General features: G+C 34.0%; 1 protein-coding gene across 1 annotated transcript in view; it reads right to left on the bottom strand.

Annotated features, from left to right (window-relative positions):
• Positions 1–16,729, bottom strand: part of LOC143200960 (protein Wnt-5b) — a 234,987-nt gene extending 218,258 nt beyond the window's left edge. The window contains exon 1 of the mRNA XM_076411775.1: positions 16,591–16,729. The gene's annotated coding sequence lies outside the window, so the exon portion shown is untranslated. The remainder of the gene's footprint in view (positions 1–16,590) is intronic.
• Positions 16,730–25,130: the final 8,401 nt, after the last annotated feature.

Raw genomic sequence — 25,130 nt, 5'->3', positions numbered from 1 at the left:
AGAATAGAATATATAATATAGAACATATATTACTAGACATTTCCCAATGTTGTTTTGACCGTAACAGAATACGTGTGTTCACAATAGCTTGGATTGGTGATAATAGCTCCATTGTTTACTGTCAGCTTCGAACCACAGCCCTTGATACTAAACCAATTGACTAACGAGTGACCAACTAAGATGGCATACCAGAAGACATCCGTTATTACCCAACTGATACCGACGTGGCTGGAAAGGTTTTGATTTTCAGATTTTACCCTCTTGCCTATGAACAATCTCAAACAAACATTTACACCATTCCCCTGCGGGATTCGAACCCGCAACAAACGCAGGAATAGGCGGACCATCCTGTCGCCTTCATCATCGCGACAAGCAAGCCGGCAGAATGCATAAGAACTCACTCGAGCTATAAATCATGGAATACTTTCATTGTTAATAACTAATACTAGTTATATAATCAGCTAAATAAACATCCTTAAAATATGTATACGAAAATAATTTTTTAAATCAACAAATCTAAATCACCATTAACCCGATCAAGGGAAACCAAATCTGACAATAAAACTAATAAAATATTACGACTGCCTTGTTCTTTTAAACATTCATCAAAGAACAAAACAAGAGCTCATTGTCATGGCCTTATTTCACCTCCAGATAGGAATCAATCTTTATATAAAAAAGGCATAATCTATCCGACTAGTCGTTTAATTAATTTGCTGATGCCGCGCTGCTTGGAAACTTCATTAAAACCCGCGAGGTAAGAAGGTACGTAACCAAACTCGTTTAGAAGGGTCAATAGTTTGTAGAATAAACATTCAACAGGTTCAAACAATCTCCTGAAGTGCACAAGTACGTGTGAATCGCGTAACTGTTTTCTTGTGGTAAACATTTCAAAACTGTGTCATGCGATCTTATAAAGTACTTATGAAGATTTGTTAAGATTTATGTATATATTTACTGTTTAGTACTCGAACTATTCGATAAATTTGATGATTTACGGAATTTTATGCAAAGTACTCATCAAATTACTCATCTAGATCGATGGGTCATCTAATAATAATAATATAAAATAAATATATTTTAAATTGTAAGTGTGGTTACTAAGACTTTAGTAGAAAAAAAGCATACAATCCATCATATTAAATTAAACACCAATAAAAGTTATCTGACGTAAATATTTCGGCAGTATATTGTTGCAATCATTATTTGAATCTTTATATAATTTTGATTATTGGTACAGTTAATTTTATGCTACAAATAGTAAGAAAAACAAATGAAGTATTTATCATCGACCAATGATAAGGATAGATTATTTAACAAATATCTCCGGATCATGCGTAGAAAGAAACATAGAAAATAATATGTTATATTATCTTCCTTTTTTAATGGCGGAGTAGATCCATAGAGTCAATCAAGTGAAAACAACAAATAAATCTAGAATATTTAGATTTTCTGTTACATTAATAATTCTATAGGAATAATAATTAAATTGTGGTGTTATTCTTGGTGATTTGACATACATTGGTTTTAAAATATAACGTATGCCAAAATTTAATGATAACAAGTACAGAGAAGAAAATGAGTCTTGTGGTGGAAGTAATCAATTTATTAATGAGATTTGTCTATTGAGAATAGTAGCAAAAATTATAACAACTGGTAATAATTAGACATTTATTTTAAACATAATATATTTTAGTAATGATTTAATTTTTTTTTAATATATATTTTAAAGTCTGCTTTTACCAACTATGGGTTTATCTGGACTGGGCCTAAAGTTTAATGTGGGCTCCGAACCACGGTCCTTGGCATTAAGCCTGCCGACTGGCGAGTGACCAACTTTAGAAATCATCCCAAAAGACATCCGGTCTTACCCAGCCTGGTTATTGGTGTGACTGGGATCATTTTCCTTGTCGGATTTTACACTTTTGCCTAAAACATTCGCAAATTTTGAACAATCACAAACAAATTTATTATTCGAACCCGCGGCTATCGCAACGGTAGGGGGACCGTCTCATCGCCTATACCACTGTGCCGGCTTTATATATTTATTTTGTAGGTAAGATATAGCTACAATTTGTTGAGAGTAAAAGTCCAAGAATGTGAAATTTAACGAAGAAATTAGACAGCATTTTGCAAGATATACGAACAGTGTACGACACCCTAATGATCTAATGATAAGGAAAATATAATTAATTATTATATAAGAGTATTACATAAATAAATTATTGTTTTGTAAAAACAATGATATATTGACTGAAATGTCTTTCACTTTTAAAGTAGGATTATCCATTCGTTTTAGGTTAGTAATCCAATACGTACAATATGTTAATCGAAAGCTCGAAGTAGCATTTCATTAATGGAATTTATGGATCAAGAATAGTAGCAATAATATTTGGAGATTTTTAGGAAAATGTTACTGCTTTCATATATAGTGGTGGCTTTTTCGTTTGGTTGTAACCATATTGTCTGGGTTTGATCTAAACGATTTTGGTCTTTTTTATGATAATGGTTATTTATATGGTTCTTGGAGGTCTTGTTAATTGTTCAAATATGGAAATTTATTTAAGTTTGGTGTTTTTATAAAAATAGAACAGCACATTGAAATTATTTTTATTATTTATTCAATATTTTTTTAAATAAAATGTGTTATTTGAAAAATTTCAAAATTAGATCAATTATTTATCATATTTGTGTATTTTTATTCATAAAAAATTATGATGATGTGTATTATGTTTTGTTTTATTCAATACTTTCTTAAGTAAAATGTGTTATTTCCAAAATTTTACCATTTTTATTTACTTCCTAACAATCAGGATAAAAAAATAAGTAAATAAAGCTGTATATACTCATGCGCCAAATTTGGATTATTCTGTTTTAAAATCAAATGGAGCATATATGCCCAACAGGAGGTGTTTTGTTTAAATATCTGAATGAGAGTCAGCAAATTATTTCGAACATAACTGGATACAATCAATGGTTGAATAATACGTGACTTCATTGTAAGAAAAAGAATGCTATTATTTATACATGTTACAATTGTCTATAGATCAAGTGACATAGTAACATTCACTGAGCTGGTAAAACCATGATCCAAATATTACCCATAAGCTCCGTATTTTATATAATTGTTAAACTATTGTACAAACTATTTGCTATATTTTAATGATCTTGTTTGTGTTACATCTAGTAAAATAAATAGTTAACCAGTTCCAGCACTTTATAATATATTGGTTATAAATCCTCGAGTTTATTTCAACCTCGCTGAATTACAAATTTTACTGAGATAGTTACATCTTCTCTTAATATAGATCAATTTTCGCTGATGCTTATACAAGCGACTAAATATGATTTTATTCATTTTAAATTACTGTTCTAGATATTTGGTTCTAAAGTCTATTATCTCAAAATTTAGGTGTGTCGTAAGCAGTTTATTGTAATAAAAAATCCCCTACTTTCAATTTAGAATTAATAAAAGACTCAGTGATAGGCTGTGAAGTCTATAAATAGTTTCTAACCCAATTAAAATAGTAATTTGTTATATACATTATAGTACTCTAAATTGGTTTCGTTCATATCTCTAATATAGGATTTTGATTATACAGCACTGGTTATAATAAAAGCAGCAAATATAAGTTAGAAGAAGAATTAAATAAGAAGCTTCACCTGTATTCTATTGCATAGATCAATACAAATTTGTAAGAAAACGTTGATAAACATGACGAAATTGAGTGTTTTTTAACATATTTTCAGTGAAAATCAATGCACCTTTCTATGTATCGGAATCAATTTTCGTAATACTTTTCGGATGTTGCAAATTGTTGTTATGTTAAGTGTTAATGTCAAGTTGTTGTGTACCATATTAGGATTGTACTATTAATAATTCATGAACTCGGAATTTTGGCCCATGTGCAAGCTTGCGTGGTTCTTGCGACTTTCTCCGAAAACTTTTGGCAAATAATTCACTGCCCTATATTGTTCTAACGCTACTTCGATGTGTTTCCGCGAACAAATTCTATTGGGTTTGGTATGTCTTGGTAAACCTATTTTGTTTCTGCATTCACTATTCCTCAGAGTTTTAGTTAGGTGCCGTACACTGCTTTTCATCTTAATTTTAAATCATGCAGTATATTTTTGATGCTTGACATATTAACCTCTAATGATTCCTTAATCACATATTATGTTACCTAACGATCTTGCTTTATAAAATATGTTAACTAATCAATGAAGTTTATGATAAAATGAACGCAACAACTTATTCAATTCCTTAAGGAATAATTTGAATAGTACAGCACCGTTTACGAGACATTTTAATGGAATGACTATTATAATAATAACGTATCATACATGAGCGTACATTGTTTCATTTTTATCTACTTTTATCGTCACAAAACTACTGTCACAGTAGGAATATAATCTGGAAATAAATCTTAAGCTAAGCTACATGTAAAAAGTCAAACGAATAAATGAATAAACGAAAAAACCAAATTGATAGTTAATACATGTAGAAAGTTTCAAACCTTTATATGGCCTGAGCAAAGTTCGATCTTTCAGATAATGAATCTTTAAAATTAACAATATTGTATTTGAAATTATAGATGTTAATTTTGTTCTTCAATATTCATTATCAATATTTTTGATTATATATATTGCTGCTAATATTATGTATTTTATTATATCCCTAAAACCAACTGTTAAATAATATAACCTAATTATTAAATTTGATTTTTCATATTTTTTAAATTTCGATTATTCAGTGTATATATACGCTAATCATGGAAGACTCAACTATATTTTCGAGTTTATATTGCCTTTGTTGTTTGATTTGAAAGAATATTGTGCCGAAGCTCTTTAAGAAACTTATGATGAAGCTGCTCCATCCGTTAACAAGTCAATTGAAAAGTACATGGCCTGACACATAGATGGCGCTACTATAATTAAACCCATATGTTTTTTAGTTAGCCATAACCCTCAAAAGACGCGTGTATACATTTGACAGCTGTCGGATCATTAGTTTGTGAATTATAGCATTTTGGGTGAACTTTTGTTATTGTGAAAAAATGGATAAAAAGGAATTTCGCGTTTTAATAAAATATTGCTTTTTGAAGGGAAAAAATACAAGTCAAGCAAAAACTTGGCTTGATGCCAAGTCTCTGGATACTGCTTCAGGAAAATCAACCATCAAGGATTGGTATGCTAAGTTTAGATGTGGTGAAATGAGCATCGAAGACGGTGAACGCAGTGGATACCCTAAAGGGGTTGTTATCAACGAAAACATTAAATCCACAAAATGATTTTGAATGACCGTAAATTGAAATTGAATGAAACAGCAGACAATCTAAAGATATCAACTGAACGTGTACATCATATCATTCACGAATATTTGGATATTTGAAAGCTCTATGCAAAGTAGGTGCCGCGCGAGCTCACTTTTGAGCAAAAACAACGACTAGCTGATGATTCGGAGCTTTGTTTGAAGATGATCAAGTGTAATAAACCCGAGTTTTTGCGTCGATATGTGACAATAGATGAAACATGTCTCCATCATTTCACTCCGAAGTCCAATCGACAGTCATCCGAGTGGACTGTACACGATGAACCCGCTCCAAAGCGTGGGAAAACGCAACAGTCGGCTGGAAAGGTTATGGCGTCTGTATTTTGGGATGCGCATGGAATAATTTTCATTCACTACCTTGAAAAAGGAAGGACCATCAACAGCGACTATTACATAGCGTTATTGGACCGTTTGAAGGACGAAATCATTTGAAGAAAAAGAAAGTGCTGCTTTATCAAGACAATGCACCGTGTCACAAGTCAGTGAAAAAAAAATCCATGAATTGGGCTTCAAACTGCTTCCCCCTTCACCGTATTCTCCAGATCTAGCTATTAGCGACTATTTCCTGGTCTCAGATCTCAAAAGAATGCTCGCTGGGAAGACATTTTCGTCAAATGAAGCCTATTTTGAAGCAAAAGACAAATCGTACTATAAAAATGCTATCAAAAAGTTAGAGGGACACTATAATCAGTGTATCACCCTAGAAGGGAATTATGTTGAATAAAAAAACTAATTTTGTCAAAAAGAAATGTGTTTTACTATGGTAGACCGGGGACTTTTCAATTCACCTGTTACACCGCAATTGTCCGTTTTGGACTTTTGGAACTTGTTTGAACAAAAAACCAGCTTAAACAATCAAATGACTTAGAGTTTAGTAGTTGATGTAGTGGTAGTGTAGTACTGTCCAATACAAAAGGAGAGAAAATGACTACCACAAGAATTGACTGAAAATTGCATATCGAACCGTTTCAACATCGCGATTCCATTGCTTGCCAGGTAAAAAGAACAGTTTTCTGAGGCATGTTGAGACCGACGATGAAAAGTTAATCTAGTATAACAAGTTTAAGCGTTATATTTCAAAAGGTTTCACAAGGTAGTGTCCTTGAACCAGTATTGTATTTGATCTGTACTAGTGAAGTCCTTAAACGTGAAGGAGTAACAATGGCCACATGCTGATGATACTGTTCTAAATACACGGAATCGCCATTGTAAGATGGAAAGTAGTAGAAAATTATGGAAGTTACACAAAATAAATGGAAAACATCGTACAAATTTTATTTAAAAAAAAAGTTTGTAAAATGAAAAATGTTCATAATACATGCTAGAACTTTTTTTGATAACGCGTAATCGTTAAACCAGTACAAAAACACACAGGAAGTGAAAATCGGAAGTGGCGTCTATCTTACCGTAAAATTACGAACCCCAAGCACTAATTACCGTACTGTAAATTATTTTCGGTGGTTTGCCAGAAAGGCATGTTACCAAAAAAGCAGCTGGTACCCGAAAGACCTGTCTTTTATTACCGTTTCTTTCTGAAATCCGGTAGTCGCCCGTAGAATATAAGCACTTTATATATACGTAAATATTGAATCCACAAATATAATTTATAGCCCTTCTTGTATCCGCTCTGTGCGTATATAAAAATGACGATAAATATGATTGTCAGATTTCTAAGTTTTCAATTTATCTTCGACATTTTATTATTTAGTCGAATATTGAGATTTCAATCAGTGGCCTTACGATGTAACGTTTTATTGATTCTTGTTTGGAATGCGAGAGTTACATTTATAAATTTGAATAACTCTTGGGGAAATATTTGATATTTATGACTTATGGTAACTTTGGTTTTTGTCTAAAGATATTATGACTCTATTTATTGATTCAGAGTTAAAGTGACCATGTAATAACTATTTCTTAAAAATTAAAACTACTAAAAAACCTAGAAAACGCTTCGCGACAGAAAACAATGATTGTTGGGTGCACAAGCATCAAATTAATTTATTTTGCACGTTAATTGTTAATTCTAAAATTTTGTATTATCCTATACAACCGCATGAAATGGCCAAAAAACTTAGTGGTAGTAAAAGTTAGCACAGAATAAAATAACGCTTGCATCCTAGACTTGTTTAAAATATCTATATATCCATAAAACCGATAAAAAATATGTCTTATTTTTCCCAAAAAAAGAAAAGATATCAAAAACGATATTTTTTCAACAAAACGCTATATTCTCCAGACCAAGCACCTTTTGTTTAGTCGTCGGCTTTTAATATATATTTTTTAATTGCGATATGTGGATATATCGATTTTAATTGCCCCAAAAATCGAGTAATAATATAAAAACTGACAATGCGTCAGTGTAGTAAAAGATGTAGTGTACCGGGGTAAAAATCTACTACGGAAATTAGACATCGTTTCCCAAAGAATGATCTCGCTCCTTTCCGAAAATGGGTGATCAACAAAGAAAATCGTAGTAAGTTACCTGGATAAACCACAATGCAAATATATCAACGTCATGGTGTCTATCACGGACATTTTAGTGAAAAATTCAGAATTACCCTTCCTTCACAAACAGGTATTAGGTTAAATGCATATCCAACATTGTTTTTATCAGGTACATATAAAATTATCCATCTACTACATGTCTATTTATATATTGTTTGTTTACAGAAAATCAAAACCTACTTATGAAGATGTTAGTAGTAATAAAATTCAATCAATCTACCAGTCTTACAAAAAGGTAATAATTAAGATAACTGGATAATTAGTAGTAATAAATACTACTTTTAATTGTAAAATATCCCTAAAATATTTGTAATACTTTAACTATTTAGAACAATCAGTGTTCAATAATTTTATAGTAGAACTATTGTATAAATAAATTTGATTGCCTTTTCAAGAAAATATTTGTTGCGGTGCCATCAATTAAAATTTATTTGCTACTTTTAGGTGATTTATTACCTTATATTAAGAAAAAATCTATTTTGTCTAAATAACTAAATTTGTTTAACAAATCTTAACCAAGATTGCTTAAAGAATTTTTTTGGATCTATTAGAGGTCATAGAGGTAGAAACAGCATCCTTCACCTAGTATATTCGAGAAAACTTCATCACTCATCACTTCACCTTTTTCACATCATTCTCCTGGAGAAAATTGCAAAGAAGATTAGCATGTTGGATAACTTATATTCTTTTTTAACGAGAGATCTAGTACCACTTGAGGTTGTTAAATCACTAGTTGAGTTTATTTTCAGATCCAGAGAACTTTGCTCTGAGAAAAACAAGAGTCTAAAATTGTATTTTAGTCTTATTTGAGGCTATTTAACAAAACTTCTGAAAAAGAGACAACATGCAATATTTGTCTACCACTACATAGTATAAAACAAAGTCGCCTTTTCTGTCCCTATATCCCTATGTGCGCTTAAATCTTTAAAACTACGCAACGGATTTTGATGCGGTTTTTTCAATAGATAGAGTGATTCAAGAGGAAGGTTTATGTGTATAATACATGCATAATATACTAAGGCAACATTGCTAATTTTAGAGGTTTCTAACGTGATGTCGTAAATTAACCTATTTTTTTAGGCTTATTTAGCAATTAGCAAAAACGCTGCCTAACCCTACGAGTTAGATCAAATTAATGTACTACAGTATTGTACACCATAAAAAGGTCTACAAAAAAGTCCGCGATGGTATATGTTTATCTTTTAGGGATAACCCACATTAACCATTTTTATTGTTTACTTTTTACGTGAGAAAATGGCTTATTTACGAAGCTATTTTAAGCAATACGGCATTAATCCTTATCGAATTAAGTACCTTAAATACAGTGTGCAATTAATATAGATCAATATGGTTCCTTACAGCATGTAAATTAAACAAATATTTTCGGAGATATTATAAATTTAAAATTTGCATTTAAAAATGTGTAATGTAATAAAAATTGTATGAATTTAGATATTCCAAAGATAGCAGGAAATCTTCATAGTAAGTATAGGGGAAGAGGAATTGTTTTACACCAAATTTAATGCGTGCAGGCCAAGGGCAGTAATGAATGAACCAAAAATACTGGATCAATTTTAATCATGTTTTCATTGAGTGACATAGGCATATATATTTTATGCCCGTGCAAAGTCGGAGCGGGCCGCTGTGTTTTTATATACAACGTTGATATTTTTTCTGTAGTGTATTTAATTTAGTATCAGCATTGCACCCGTGCGAAGCCGGGGCGGGTTGTTAGTATTCTATATTAAGTAGTTCTACAGATTAAATACTCTAAAATCTAAATATCTTTAAAAAACACATACATTTTTAGTGTTTCAACTGTCCAATCCAAAATGATTTTCAAGACCAAATTTTAAAACTTATTATGAGGTGTGATTGTATTTTTGGTTTAATGAAGTTAATGCAATATCAACAGGGAAGGATTTAAAGTTTACCTTCAATATATCAAGATAAGTTAGAACTCTAATAGATCCCATAAAATTGATGGCGCTAAACAAATATGAGAATATAGAAGAATTATAGATATTTTAATTTTGCCTAGCATAGAGTTCATAATTTTTTTTGCTTTTTGTTTATACATGTTTATATTACTTACACTTATGCATATTTGTATAGGATTTTAATTTAATAAATTAATTTTAAAAATTAAATTTGATTTTCATTTAAATACTATTGGCCAATAAATGTGACGTCACAAAATAATCAGGCGAAAAGACAGACCAATCAAAGCAAAGTATTTTCCTTACAGGTTTCTACATAACTATTTTAAACTAACCAACCAAATTCACGTTGTCAGCGCCGCCAATGATTGAACTAAGCAAAACTTTGCCATACTACTTACCATTGGAGTTGCACACCCCTGGAGCTAAACGTCACATAACCAAGACGGCGCACAATCAAAATGGTAGCCCCATCTGTCACCCCACACATTGTGGAAAACACCAATTGAGAATATTTGATAATTGTAAAAACTTATATTATGTATTATGTATTACTTATGTATTAAACTTAACAATCAAGTGACCAAAACGAACATCAGCATCATCATTACTAGTATAACTGAGATAATTATTTCGTTACGATTTTATATTTTTCCTATAAACAATCACAAAACTAATATATAAAGAGGTTATGTATGCCAATGTGAAAACTGAAAATGTTCTTTGACCACAGAGCCACGAGATGAAATGTTTAAAAGATGAGACTTGTCAACGATCGTCGTATTTAAATCAATAAACGTGCTCAGGAACGATTAAAACGTTGACGTGTTTACACGCGAACGTATTAAGCCTCACGCCAGGTCAAATAAGTAAATTAAATAAATGGTGAAAATCGCTCGGATTTATCGACACATCGAGCGCATCGGCATCGTTTGAACTGACCGAAAAAAAAAACGAAAGAAAACCGAACGGGATTAACCTGCTAAAAAGGGCGAAAATAACCGTTTGAAATTTTAGTCACGGCCGCTCTCGACTCAAAAGCCGATATGAGCGGCTAATGAGTGTTTTGATTTATCGATTCGCTTTGCATCGATTGCTTTTGTTTCACGTTTTTGTGTTTCAGGCTGAAATGTGTTGGCTCTTTTCGTGTTGGCTGCCGCGATTGCAAAGTATTCTCTTTGTTGTACGTAGCGATGCTCGAGACCAAGTGAGCTTATAGATTTACTTATGTAAAACATGTTCATTGTTTCACTCATTTTGTCTAAATTTGATTCTGTATTAAAACTAGGCTTCCAGATTTAACATTATTTTATTCCGAACAATTTGTTTCCTGAATTTACATTCGTTTTACTTGCGCACTATTACTCAGAGTTCCTAGCGTTTGATCATCTTCAGCTTACCAGCAATGTGTAGATGGTGTCCTTTTGATTGCTTTCTTGACTATGAAAATTCCTAGACCCAAAATCTCAAATATTTCAAAAATTAGTTTTTTCTAATACTGTACCAGAGGCTACACCACAGTTATATAGGCATTTTGAGTTTAAAAACTGATTGGAGGTTAAAATATAGCTATGTATATTTTGGATTTTCTTTAAAAAGCTAATGTGGCCTATGTTTTTCCATCTCTATTTAATATCTAAAGTCATACTTAACAGGCCAATTGAAAAGTCCCCGGCCTAACAAAGTAACACACATTTTTTTGGCAAAATTAGTTTTTTTATTCAATATAATTCCCTTCAAGGGTGATACACTGATAATAGCGACCCTCCAACTTTTCGATACCATTTTTGTAGTACGATCTGTCCTTTGCTTCAAAATAGGCCTCAGTTTCAGCGATCACCTCTTCATTCGACGAAAATATCCTCCCAGTGAGCATTCTTTATAGATCTGAGAACAGGAAATAGTAGCTGGGGGCCAGATCTTGAGAATACGGTGGATGAGGAAGTAATTCGAAACCCAATTCATGGATTCTTGCCATCATTTTTGTCTTATCTTGGTGAAGCAGCACTTTCTTTTTCTTAAAATGCGGCCGTTTTTTGGAGATTTCGTCCTTCAAACGGTCCAAGTAACGCTATGTAATAGTGGCTGTTGATGGTCCTTCCTTTTTCAAGGTAGTCAATGAAAATTATTCCATGCGCATCCCTTAATAAAGACGCCATAAACTTGCCAGTCGACTGTTGCGTTTTCCCACGCTTTGGGACGGTTTCATCGTGTGCAGTCCACTCGGATGACTGTCGATTGGATTTCGGAGTGAAATGATGGACCCATGTTTCATCCATTGTCATATATCGACGGAAAAATGAAGTTTTTGGTCAAAAGTGAGCTCACGCGGCATCCACTTTGCACGCTTGCCACAAGCTTTGTCATACCCAAATACTCGTGAATGATATGATATACACGTTCAGTTGATATCTTTAGAGTGTCTGCTATTTTATTCAATTTTGACTTACGGTCATTCAAAGTCACTTTATGGATTTTTCTAGTGTTTTCGTCGGTATCAACCTCTTTCGGGCCACCACTGCGTTCACCGTCTTCGGTGCTTATTTCACCACGTCTAAACTTAGCATACCAATCCTTGATGGTTGATCTTCCTGGGGCAGTGTCCGGAAACTCGGCATCAAGCCAAGTTTTTGCTTCAACTGTATTTTTTGGCTTCAAAAAGCAATATTTTGTCAACACGTAAAATTCCATTTTATCCATATTTTCACAATAACAAAAGTTGATTCACTCATAGTACTATACTTCACAAACTAATGATCCGATAGCTGTTAAATTTATACACGGATCTTTTGAGAGTTAGGGCTAACTAAAAAACACATGGATTTAATTCTAGTAGCGCCATCTATGGCCAAGAATGTTTCAATTGACCTGTTACATTTTTACACTATTTTAATAGGATATAATAGAACCATTTAAAGTCAATAGATAGTTTTGGTTGAAGAATTTATAACTCATTTGGGTTCATTTAATTTTATTCGTCATTATTTGATCATTTCTACTTTATTTTATTACTAACAACTTGGAGTATCTTTATAGATACTTTTTGGTTCTAGTTCGTCTATATCTGATAAATAAAAATGTTTATATTACACGTTACAGCCACATCATATTAGATAAAAATCAGAGCAAATCAGACTCAATCAGAATCAAAGAGCTGTACTGCTTAGTTGAAAGATGCTCCAAACTCGGCCTAAAATCAAGGAGATTGGTTTATAAGTCTATATAAAGCTTATTTGGACCCATGGGATCAAATAAGAGGCCGCTCTAAAACATCAAACCAACAAGTAGTCCAATGATGCCAAAACAAAGTCCTTCGATTAATTACCAATGCTTATCGCTGCGTAAATGACGAAGAACTAGGCGATAAACTCTAAATCAAATTGGTTTACACGGTTATCCACGATTTAGTTTTAAAATATGAAATAAGGTTACTAAATTACAGCAATGTGGAAGTAACAGTGGTGCTGGACAAAATGCAGAAAATCGTATAGGCGTTTAATATTAACTTTAGCTTAATCAGTCTAATTTAATTTTAATTTGGGAAATACATGCTGATGTGTTTTTCCCACACTCGCCCTGCTTGTATATTGATTCAACTAAAAGAAATCAGTAGTAATAACAAATAATAAAGAGTGTATATCCAATGTAAGATGTAATTAAAAAAAAAATTCTACAACAATTGATCGTATTTCAAGCAATTCATGTATTCCCTCTACCTTCTTAGAACTTTTAACAGAACTGAAGGATTCTACAATTGGTAAAATGACAATGTTAAAATGAAATTGTGGACTTTTGTTGACTGGAATTATCACAGCATCAATTATTCGCGAAAAAAATGTAATTCGCCTCATTCTACAATCACCCCATTCACCTGATTTATCTCTGTATATTCACTAGCCCTGACTATCGATTCGATTACATGAACTAGAGTGAATTCAAGAGATTAAAAACGAATCGAAGAAGTATTTCAAGTCCATTTCTGAAATCAAATTGAACAGCAGTTTCAAAGACTAAAATATGTTGACAAAAGATTATTCTGTCCGAGGGGAATTACATTAAAAAGGACGAAATATATTTAGAAATACCAATAACCGTTTGAGATTTATTTGAAAAGTTTCACTAATTTTTAATTACAACAATATATCAATTTACCATAAGCAAAATATCCTTTCTTTTTTTCCTTTTCAAACAGGATTTCGCAATTCTATATCCATGTGATGAAATGTAAAATAAACTATTGAATGACTTTTCATGCAACATCGAATTACCCATGATGCCTGAAAAATATTTTCTTCAAATAATTCCTCATTTACTTTGGTGGTATTCTATGTCTTTCATACTCTGTGTCAAAATGGCCCTGTTAATAAAATAGGAATAATACATTTCTTCTAAACTATATTCGTAATAAAAGTATCCGCGAGTGATACAGCAAAATGAGATCTCTTCAAGAATTTGTGATTACAAGGGTGATCAAATCTAACCAATACCAAAATTTGCATCAAAGCTGACGGAATCATATTTGTTGTTGAACCTAATGATTATAGATACTTCTTCACTATTCCAAAATATTTTTTTTTTTTAATCAGAAAGATGTAGTACTACCAAGAATAATATCCTAATAACTCAGATATTCAAAAATGAGAAGGTACTGAGCAATATTTTTAATCAGAGTTTTATCGACTTTTATAACCACGACAAGAGTTTAGATTCTTATCAAGCAGTAAAAAAGTATATAATATTAATGTAACTGGAATAATTGTAGCTATGGTCACTGTAGTTATTAAAAATTAATAATGGTAAAAAATATTACCATTATTAGCAAAAATATATTTATCTTAAAATGTTTTAAATTAAAAATATTTTTAAAAATATTTATATTTTGTGACTAATATATTTATTGAACTGATACTATATCTGTTTTTAACCGACTTCAAAAAAGGAGGAGGTTCTATGTTCGGCTGCATATTTTTTTAAATGCACGTTTACCAATTTCCCCGTCAGTTATGGACCGATTTTCAAAATTCCTTTTTCATACGAAAAAGTGCACTTCCGAGGTGATTCCATTAGAACAAAGTCAGGATCTAATGGCAGAATCCGGGCAAATCGAGAGAAACCCTCAAACTTCAAAGGCATGTACAAAGTTTTCTTTGGGTATAATGTTATTGCTGAACTGATGTGATGGAAAATCGGAAGGCATTCAGTTTAAAAGCCATTCAGTATTTCTTTTTAATCACTAACCATATCATATGACAAGTCGTAGAAATACTGCAGGCAACTGCTTCTATTGTATAAGGGTTGGAACGTTCAGCTCATACACGGAGATCGCGGGTGCGATTCCTGACTGGGGCAACAAGTTTTTGTTGTTCTAATTTGGTAAGAACATTTGTCAAATCACCTAAACTAAGTAGCGGACCCCGGGGCCTAAAGCGTTCCTTATTTCCAATCATTGTTTCTTTATTCCTATACTTTGAAGTCGGTGCCGAGCCCAAACAATACAAAAATACGAACAAAACAAATTTACTTTCTTGCTCGTACCGATTTCAAAGTGATAAATTCGTAGTAGTTAAAATAATATTGTAAATAATTGGTTTAGGTAGGTATTCAGCTAATTTGGGTGTATACAGTAGAATAAAAAATACCTGTTGTAATTACGATTATGTAACGATTATTATGTATGTTATGTACGATTATTATGTTTTATTTTATAACTTTTTTTTCTAAAAATCTAAGCTTGATTATTTTTGACTTTTTAGTGAGTTCCTTTTTTGTCTGTCAATTTTTTTGTTAAAAATATGTTATCATACTTAGCATCAGAGTCAAGGTGATACAACGAAATAATTATGATTTAAACAAATTATTTAAATAAAAATAAATACATAAAAAAACAAAATAAATGATGTGTTTATTAATTGAAAATTTAATTAATAATATTTAAGATTGCCGGAAAAAGTAGTGAAGGATCAACATGGAAGCAATTTCGTATTCTTAACAAAATTATTATTCAGTAGAAATAAATAGAATAGAACAGAATTCTGCATAAATATAATATTTTATATTTAAAATTTATAATAGTTCTAATGTGAATAATAAAATATAAGTTATAAGTTGCTTAATTTTAATTTGAATAACATTATTTTTTATTTATTTTAATATATTTTAAGGTGTCCTTTTACCAACTATGGGTTTATCTGGACTGGGCCTAAGGTTTCACGTGGGCTCCGAACCACGGTCCTCAGCATTAAGCCTACCGACTGGCGAGTGACCAACTTTAGAAATCATCCCAGAAGACATCCGGTCTTACCCAGCCTGGTTACTGGCGTGACTAGGATCATTTTCCTTGTCGGATTTTACACTCTTGTCTAGAATTTTCACAAATTTTAAACAATCACAAACATAAATGTACGACCATGCGCCAGCAGCATTCGAACCCGCGGCTATCGCAACAGTAGGAGGACCGTCCCATCGCCTTTATCACTGCGCCTCCAAGCCGGCTGAATAACATTAAAGAACAATCTTATTCCGAATATATGTTAATAATCGAAATAACAGAAAAGAAGGAATTAGATTAGTAAATTCATATTAATTGAAACCTGGATAAAAATAATTAAATATCAAACCAACCAAAATTAATATAATACCTCATATTTTACCAAAACAGTAATTACAGTGGCATAATTATGAGATTTAAATATTTAATATAACACCGTTTATCGCGAAATGCGCAAATACAATAAAAAAAAAACGTCTTGTGGAAAATTTTTCGAAATTGATTTGTCTTTGATAAAAATAACTGTCCCAGTTCAAACAACCTACCTTTGTTTACAATGCTTTTAATCCATAAAGTCTGCGATAAACACGAGAAAGAAAAAACACATACCATTAATATAAACAATCGAGTCGTCGATGCAAAAAAAAACAAAAACAAACAGTTGACAAACGGGCGACGTTACGTCTAGTATCGAATCTCCGATTCCGGCGATTTATTGGTCGAATGACGAGAACATTTCGCGATGTTTTATGGGTTCGGGATAGGATCAAAGACGGCGACGTACGAGGTCCGCGAACTGCCTTATCGCGCGAACAGTTGCCGGCAACTGAAGACCTGAATGGAGAGAACCAACGCGCGAGGCCCAAACCTACTCTACCGCTCTCTCGGCAGTCGTTGAGATTATTCGTACGTTGGGCCAGTCGTGGCCGTTCTTTTTTTGAGGGGCTTTTCTGTTTGGGTTTGGTGTTACTAATGACCGCTTTCTCCAACTAGGAAGGGAATTCGAAAATATATTACCGACGATTTAATAATCGATTGTTCGTACGTCGGTATTTATTGGGTTGTCCGGGAATTAATTACGCTTTTCAATCGTCAACCTCGCAACAAAGCGTGACTGAAGTTCGGAGGCTTTGAGTAGCGAGAAGCTATGTCTTCAACATTTCCCATGGCCCTGTTATAATGGACGCCTGCAATGTTTCCCGATTATTTTCAAACACCTCAAAAAAGCATTATTTTCTATAACTTTTTCCTATTTTTCTGGCAACATGGTGATACCGTATCGGAAGAACGGTCCATTTTCACACTTCTTCATCATCTCGAGACCGTGTGCTAGCCAAGCCATGCTGCATCGATTTGAACAAGTTTGAGAATATTATGGCTCGGTGAATGAAAGTACGAAAGTAAAATAAAACACTGATGGTTACATGATATGATAGGTTATCTATCACCCCTGTGTCCGCCACCACAGTCTAAAACAAGGCCGATATTTCAGTGAAGATTTCGCTACATTTTCTCCAGCGCCGTATGGCCCGTATCTTGATATATGTATCGGAATTTTAAGAGCAAGCGACCCAGCCTACTCAGATATCCCTAGGAGACCACAAGTTGAGGCAGCTTTTTAAGCAGACGACACTGCTTACTTTACTTCTTCAAAAGTAGCACCGTACATCCGAAGCAGACTCCAAAGCAGGTCCAGTGGTTACATTTCTGGAGGTTGCTGATCAACCCACAGAAAACCCAGGCCATCCTCTTCCACAAGAAGCATTTAAAATCGAGAACGCCGAAATCCCATGGTCAGAGGAAGCCACCTATCTCGGTCTTGTCTTCGATCGCAAATTTAGGTGGAATTCCCACATTCAAAAGTCCCTCCATAAAGGTCAAGGTATTGTTAATTTGCTGTTCCCGCTTATCAACCGGGCCAGCAGGCGTCCTCTATCTACAAAATCTCTCCTGTATAAGATGCTGGTTCGATCAGTCGTTCTATACGGCTCCAGTGCCTATTTAAAAGACGTGTCACCTAGCCAGGTGGAACGTCTTCAAGTCTTTCAAAACAAAACCGACAGAAGAGAAACAGACGTCCCCCAAGTTCACGATTTTATATCCGAGGTTTACTCGAGATATTTCTCCACTCTTCTTCTCTCGGACAATAAATGTATTACCGAGCTGGCCGATATTTTAGGCCAATAACTCATTCGGCTCTTCGTAGCCTTATTCTATCACAGCCGACACTACCTCGTCGTGCTCTAACTCCAAATTGTCTCGACCTTCTCCGGCGAGAGACTAACTCTTGTACCGCAAGCTGCGTGGTGTGATAACGACGCCACGTTCTTGACTGGCCGTTGTGCCTCTTAACGGTGTTACCGGTTACGGGCACCCTCCTTACTAACAGTAAGAAGTATCAGTTAGGGTCATTGGATCAGCTGATAGGGTGGGGTTTAGTGGGTAGCCCAGAGACAGTCTCCACATAACCAGTCCAACTCACTTACTCCTGCGGGTCTTCCCCACCAGGTATCCGTATGATGCCCCTACACGGTTTCAGGCCAAAAAAAAACGGAATTTTAAGCGACTTTCGGCCAGTTAATTAATGTGAAGAAATGTTTTAAACATTCTTACGAAAAAGGATGGAATTTAAAGGAAAAGATAGACCATTACCAGATATTATTATTGAGAAATCTGGTGTAAGTGGAGGGAAAAGTTACACCCGCAAATGTAACACAGACATTTATTTAAAAAATTAATGTTTTTCCTATTTTTTGGTGGCGATAAAGCTGGGACGGACATAGGGGTCGCTGATCTAGAGCACTTAAAGTTTGAAAATAAAAAGACATGAAAACTCTAAAATTCATCTTCATAATTGTATAGAATTTGCATTACTAGGATCAACTAATATTATGGCTCAATTAGATTTTGCGTATTTGATGAATATACAGAGATATAATGAAAATGTGTCAATGAATAGGTACGTTTTTTCAAAAATTATAAATTACATTACATTTTGTAGGGCATTTAAATTGGCCCTTCGGGGACTTGATGATAACGATACTTCCCAGAATCCGAGGATATTTCGTAGACTTATAAATTTTTTGGCTGCACTAGATGCAACTCAAGTGAACACCTAAAGAATTTTTCAGTATTAAAGACACGTCCAAAGAAATAGATCACGATCTATTACAGTGTATGCTCGAAGTTTGTCACGAACAAATAATTGAGGAATTTAATAATTATTCATTTTTGGCGATCATGGGGAACAAAACAACTGATGTTGCTACAAAATCTCAACTGGTATTTATTTTTAGATATGTTGCCACTTGAGGGTTTTTGGGTTGACTTAGTCCCTGGAAAATATGATACAGAAACTCGTAGTAAAACAATTTTAAGCATTTTAGCTTTTAATTCAAAATTTACCCAATAAATTGATCGCACAAAGCTATGATGGAGCAGTGGTGATGAGACAACATGCTGGCGTTCAAGTATAAATTTAAAAAAGTGTGCACTATGTACATTGTTATGCGCACCAAATAAATTTGATTATGTCTAAAGCTGCTCCCACAAATAAACAATTGCGTGTATTTTTTGACAATCTACAAAACATATACAAGATTTTGTAATAATTCACCCCAACGAGTAGAAAAGCTAAACAAAATTGTAAACAGATGGATCCCCTATGGCGCTCCAACCTATTGGAACATTAATATACGGACAATTAATATTGTGTACGAAAATAGAAACCATCTCATTGAGTGTAAGAAGATCAATTCTCCAGCAACAGAGTTTGTAGTGCAGTAGCCTCTATTCACCGTACATCAAATGATCCGATCTTCAATGTTCGGCTAACTTTTTTCCAACATGCCCCACGTAGATATATTTTTTAACCAACTGCAGCAAAGAAAAATTGAGCTCACTGGAGATGCTATAGATAATTTTGAACGGAATGTCATTCAAGTTCGAAATAATATTGATAACATTATTAGTGAAGCATCAGATATAATAAGTCCAGGCAACAGTAAAGTTAATCACCGAATATCTTATTTAGAGATGTGTTATATTATAATAAAGTGTGCAAAAGATCGATATCATTTTAAAGAGCATCTAGTAGTTGCATCACTTTTTTTTTCGGAATACTTTGAAGAGTATTGCGCTAAATTTCCTTAGGAGAAACTCACTTCCGTTTGTTCCTTCTATCCCACACTTGATAGAGAACGATTACAAATTGAACAGTCAGTTATTTATTCAAGAAATTATGACACAACAATAAATGGTGTACTACCTCTTCTAAATTTTTAATAGCAAACAATCTAGGGGACACATTGAACGAGACTAGACAATTACTGAAAATCGTGGTAACAACTCCCATAACAACGTCAGAGGCCGCATGGTGTTTATCAACACTAAAGCGCATTAAAACGTTTCTTCTTATAACCAATAGAGTAACAATTATACCTCAGTGAAGGATGCCTGTTATCAGCTTTTTCTTAGGTGATAATCTTTAAGTTGTTATTATAATGCTGACATTTATCTTTACGTTATACTTATACGTTGTATTTATAATGCTGACATTCAACTGTTTTTAAATATTTACCAAATTCTCGACACGATTGCATATAACTAACATTTGAATTTAACATTATACATTTTTTCTCTAAGGTCTATATATCAATCGTAAATAAGCTAAAACATATAAATTGATATTACAATTTTTTTTTATATTTTATATTTTTATATAACTAAATAAGTAAAAGGAAAATAGCATTTCGTACTTGAATAAAAGTACATTAACAAAAATATATGTTTGAATGCAACAATATAACTAGGAGGACATATTTAGTTTCTGGTGTCATAATGTTTAACAGGTCAATTGAAAAGCCCCCGGCCTACCATAGTAAAATATATTTTTTTGGCAAAATTAGTTTTTTTATTCAACATAATTCCCTTCAAGGGTTACACTGATTATGGCGACCCTCCAACTTTTCGATGCCATTTTTGTAGTCAATTTGTCCTTTGCTTTCGACGAAAATTTCTTCCCAGCGAGCATTCGTTTGAGATCCGAGAACAGGAAATAGTCTCTGGAGGCCAGATATAAAGAATACGGTGGATGAGGAAGCAATTCGAAGCCCAATTTATGGATTTTGCCGTCGTTTATACTGACTTGTGACAAGGAGGATTGTCTTGATGAAGCAGCACTTTCTTTTTCCTCAAATGCGGCCATTTTTCGGCGATTTCGTCCTTCAAACGGTCCAATAGCGCTATGTAACAGTTACTGTTGATGGTCCTTCCTTTTTCAAGTTAGTCAATAAAAATTATTCCATGCGCATCCTAAATTCAAATATTACTATTTGAAGAGACAAGATACAGTTGAAGCAAAAACTTGGCTTGATGTCGAGTTTCCAGACACTGCCCCAGCAAAATCAACCATCAAGGATTGGTATGCTAAATTTAGACGTGGTGAAATGAGCACCGAAGACGGTGAACGCAGTGGGCACCCAAAAGAGGTTGTTACCGACCAAAACATTAAAAAATCCACAACATGATTTTGAGTGACCGTAAATTGAAACTGAATGAAATAGAAGACACTCTAAAGATATCAACTGAACGTATACATCATATCATTCATGAATATTTGGGTATGCGAAAGCTCTGTGCAAATTGGGTCTCGTGCGAGCTCACTTTTGACCGAAAACAACGACGAGTTGATGATTCGGAGCAGTGTTTGAAGATGATCGAGTGCAATAAACCCGAGTTTTTGAGTCTATATGTGACAATGGATGAAACATGGCTCCATCATTTCACTCCGAAGCCCAATCGACAGTCATCCCAGTGGACTTCACACGATGAACCCGCTTCAAAGCGTGGGAAAACGCAACAGTCGCCGATAGAAAAGTTTTTAAAAAACACATGGATTTAATTCTAGTAGTGCCATCTATGTGTCAGGCCCTGGACTTTTCAATTGACCTGATAGCTGTATAAATTGATGTTTAGAAAGGTCACCATCAGAATTATATTCTCGTTGGAACAACCTCTTTAAAAAAAAACAAATCGGAATATTAAAAAGGCTGAAAGGAACAAATGCCCGCGGAACAACCTCGTTCATTAAAATGATATACAATTCACTAAAATACCCACAACTATATTTTGAGTCTTGCGTACGCATTCAAAACATTCCACTGCTTTAATTTTCACGCAACACCGAATACCATGCGTCCCGTGTCCCAAGGACGAAGAAAGCCGAATGAGAATAATTTATTACATTATTTATTTATTTTTATACTGACCACGATATCATTCCCGGTACGCATACCAGACTTATCAACAAAATTTACGATGATAATTAAGAGAGAAGCATTTCGTATTAACGTGCGTGTGTGTGCGCGATCGTACTGGAAAATGGATACGTTCGGATTTATAAAAATCTAGAATTTCTTTAATTCGCTTCTAACGACGGCGGGCAGCGCGGCGATTAGTAATCCGCTGGAGGAGTAATTTGAATTTTATGTTTAATGTTAAATAATTAACTGGCGTGGTAGTGGTAGAGAGCAGGTGTGCGCAAAAGTGGATCTGGTGAAACCAGAATGTACATGAGAATGGTGTCGGTTTTTAATTTATCGTTATTGATAAAGGAAGATATTATTTTTGTTTTAATTAATACTTAATATCATAATTTATGGCGACATTTATTATTTCGGTACAAGTACTTGTGCTAGAACATTGTTATTATCATATTTTGGTAATTAATTTTCCAATTTTCTTAATACTATACATTTTTAATTGTATAGAATGTACAAAAGTTATGAAATAGGTAGAGTTTAAAACTAAAACTTTAGATTTACTTAAAGCTTTTTTATTTTAATGGAAAGAAGTGGCTGCTTGTTGGAGAGACTGTACAGACAATACTACTGTGTTGATCCTATTTTAGTATATAAGTTGTAGTTTTTTTTTTCATGATGACCAGCTAGGACCGAATGGTTTTTTGCTGATGTCGCTTCGGGTTCGGAATAGTAAGTGTTTTGCGGGCGACCGAGACCCTGGGTTACGACTGGGATTGTCGTAGTTGGTTTACTAACGAGGTTTGTAGGTGGGTAGTTCTAATGCGCTTATGGAAAACCTTACACTGAGCATGTTCGTGAAATTGTTCACAAATGGGATGCCTGATTCGAGGTGAGTGTTGACGTTCCTCATAAACCATGGGACTCTGAGGAACGCGCGGACTTTTTTGGATTGGAACACTTGGAGTAGTTCAAGTTGTCTCTCAGAAACATACCTGTATCACACCTGTGCTCCGTAGAGGCAGACTGGGCAGACTACCATTTTGTAAAGAACCGCTTTCTGAGAGATTGGGAGTTTACATTTCTACTGTGGCTGTACACGCCATTGCCTTTGCAAATAGCGTGCTGTATTTGAGCTGATCATTGGATTCTGCGGTCGAACTGGATACCGAGATATGAAACTTTCTGGAGCCAGAGATAGGGACTTTATGAATTTGGAGGCGATAGGCGCGGAACTCCTTGCGGTGGAACGGAATAGCCTGACTTTTGCTCGGGTTTATCTGCAGCCGCCAGAATTTGTACCACGAAATCGCCTGGTTCAGTTGGACTTGAAGTCTGTCGCGAATAATGTCGGAACTATAACCGGTTGTGAAAAAAGCGTTATCATCTGCATAAAATACTATGTGGGAATGTTTGTGGACTGCCACATTGAGGTTGAATATGGCTGGGGCTAGTGGAGAACCTTGTGGAACTCCTGTGGAAATCTGTTTACGAGAGCAGACTACGTCACCGATCCTCACTTGAAAGGACCTACCGTCCAAATCTGAATATATCAGGAAGATTAGGTCATTCGGTAGACAAAGCTGTTTCGCTTTGAATATTAGGCCGTGGTGCCATCTTTGATCGTAATCTTTGGAGCCATTTTTTGAGGAAGCTTAGGCATTAGCCTAGTGGATACTTGTTGAAAGGCTATAGAAAGCGACACTGAGGGGCTATTATAAAACAGACCAACATGTCTCACTCGTTCACCGTTCAGGTAGTTTTTAAAACACATGACCAGATAGTCAGGACTAATACAGTGTAATACAATGTACATAAGTAATGTAATACACATAACACCTACCTCCTAAACAAAGAACCACAGGGATGCACTTGATCTTTATTTCGCCTGGACAGCTTAATAGTTATTACAAAAATTGTTTTTAAGTATCCATTTTACATTCGTCCAAGTTTGTCATTGAAGATCTTCAGAATGACCCTGATTCTACCCTAATGTCCATGATATCCGTCTATGAAATGGTTTTCCAAATTTTTGTGTCTCCAGATTCCAACAGTCTACAGCTAAGAAACTGCTAGCTATTGCAATCCGGCTTTGGTGCTTCTTCGGTTTTCTGTGCAAATTCTGGTAGACTATGTTATTTCGCAGCAACTCAAGTCCAACTTTGGTGACCTTACACTTGATCTATATGTTTCTTATGTGGAATAGTTTTTTGGCTAGTGATCGTTAAGTAGCATCAATCTACTCTTTGTGATCTTACAGCTAGATTCTGCTTAGATCTTTTAGCTGATGTGACTTTTCGGGCATTATTGAACTCAAACATATTAGATCAGTAAAATAGTATATTTGGGATAAAACTTACATTTGTTCAAACTGGATACTCACTTATTCCTAAGTAATATAAAAAAATTATTTTACAGTGATAGGAAAATAACATGCCCACATCAGAAAGCATAAGCAATGCTGCTCCATTTCAAAATTACTCCTCCTACAAATTCATGGAAGCTTGATAAACGTAAAAGAGTATGTCGATGGCTAAAGAACTATATGCTGCTTGCAATCTCCCGAAATCTTTAAGCTCAAATGAGCAAATCAAATGAGCTTTTAGTATACAATGGAAAGACCATCACTTGCTATAATCATAGGTGAGTTTAAGAAAAAACTTAAAGAAGTTCATGAACAAGAAGATTCTTAAATACTGCAGTCCGCTTAATAATCACTTATACCCAATCGTTAAACTTAAAGTTACATTGAAGGAATCTTGTATAAAAATATTTTAATAATTTTAATAATAATCGATAACAATTACCAACAACGTTAACCCAAA

This window comes from Rhynchophorus ferrugineus, unplaced genomic scaffold (assembly GCF_030347505.1).
Source record: "Rhynchophorus ferrugineus isolate W39M unplaced genomic scaffold, kcgeb_rfMv2 rfM8, whole genome shotgun sequence".
NCBI classification, from domain to species: domain Eukaryota; kingdom Metazoa; phylum Arthropoda; class Insecta; order Coleoptera; family Curculionidae; genus Rhynchophorus; species Rhynchophorus ferrugineus.
The sequence above is the reverse complement of the archived record's forward strand: the minus strand, read 5'-3'. Positions and strand labels throughout refer to the sequence as shown.